This window comes from Macrotis lagotis, chromosome X (genome assembly GCF_037893015.1).
Source record: "Macrotis lagotis isolate mMagLag1 chromosome X, bilby.v1.9.chrom.fasta, whole genome shotgun sequence".
Taxonomy (NCBI): domain Eukaryota; kingdom Metazoa; phylum Chordata; class Mammalia; order Peramelemorphia; family Peramelidae; genus Macrotis; species Macrotis lagotis.
This window is the reverse complement of record NC_133666.1, coordinates 449,432,133-449,433,664: the sequence shown is the minus strand read 5'-3', so window position 1 is coordinate 449,433,664 and position 1,532 is coordinate 449,432,133. Positions and strand designations below refer to the sequence as shown.

At 38.7% G+C, this 1,532-nt stretch overlaps 1 pseudogene; it reads left to right on the top strand.

The window, feature by feature from the left end:
• Positions 1 to 629: 629 nt before the first annotated feature.
• Positions 630 to 1,007, top strand: LOC141499910 (large ribosomal subunit protein eL34-like; annotated as a pseudogene).
• The last annotated feature ends 525 nt before the right edge of the window (positions 1,008 to 1,532 follow it).

Sequence of the window (1,532 nt, the reverse complement as noted above, 5' to 3'; positions counted from 1 at the left end):
CCATCTGTGCCTCAATTCTTATTTAGCCTTTTATCACTGAAGGGGTGTTTCCTCAGACAAACTGAGACCTGGAAAAGAACTTAGCTTTAAAAGGCCATCTTCAGTCCTGATTTGGACCCAGATCACTTTGAAGGAGAGACTTTCCACAGTCCCCTCTCACTTAAATCCAACTTACTTGCAAGTCATCACCTTTCTGATGTCATGATTCTCTTCAAGAATGAAGGACAAACAACTGTTGTCTGTTGAGACAATAAAATACAAGGGAGTAAAGTTCTCAAGATAGAAAAAGTAGAGGGAGAACAGGTTCTAGGATTGAACTTGAGGAAAAATTTATCCTTAGAGTAATAATACATGTCTAAATGAACCAAAAAGAAAACTGAAAGGGAACAATCAACAAGGAAAAAAAAAAACAGGAGAGAGGAAAACTGCAAAAGGAGAGAGCATCTAGAGGAAGAGATGGTAATCAATAGTGCTAAATGTAACAAAGGATGAGGATAAAAACTACCTAAATTGCCATCAGATTGGGCAGCTAAACTCAGTATCTGCAGAGAGCAGGACAAAATTTAGGGTTAGAATTAGAAGTTAGGGTTAGATGGTAGAAGGCTTAAAGAAAAGTAGAGCTTCCGGCAGCGAACCTGACCAGAAATTAAAAATGGTTCAGCGCCTGACATACCGGCATAGGTTGTCCTACAATACAGCTTCCAACAAAACTCAACTGTCACGAACTCCAGGTAACAGGATTGTTTACCTTTACACCAAGAAAGTTGGAAAAGCACCAAAATCAGCCTGTGGTGTGTGCCCAGGAAGACTTTGAGGTGTTCGGGCAGTAAGACCTAAAGTTCTTATGAGGCTATCAAAGACAAAAAAGCATGTCAGCAGGGCTTATGGTGGCTCCATGTGTGCTAAATGTGTCCGTGACAGGTTCAAGCATGCTTTCCTGATTGAGGAGCAGAAAATTGTTGTGAAGGGGTTGAAGGCACAAGCACAGAGTCAAAAGAGTAAATAAAAAGGATGGTTTTTGAATAATAAAATTAAAATGTGAAAAAAAAGAGACAGGAAATTAGTTTTTTTAATTTGACAACATAAGGAGAGACATACCTTTAATTTGAGGGGATGATAAAAATCTAGCAAAGATGATTTTTGGTTTGGATTTTTAAGGATAGGGAAGATTTGGGGATATTCAAGAACTGTTGATAAGAAATCCATAGTTAAGGAGAAATTGAAGTTAGGAGAGATGAGGTATGATTGAGGAAGACATCTGCTAGAGGAGATGAAAAGGGAATGTGATCAAGTGAAAAAATTGTGTACAAAGCAGGTAGGGGGAAGTCCATGTCCCATGTGACCCAGTTCCACATGCATGCAGTGTTTCTCTACTAGGGATGCGTGTTAAAATAGCTGAGAATTAAACTGAAATTAAACTACCAATGATGCATTCTAATTGACTTCATGGGCAGAAACAACACAAGAGTCCAGGCATTCTCTAGGGTCCTGATTGCTATGTTCCAATCTAAGGGTAAAAATTAATTCCAAAA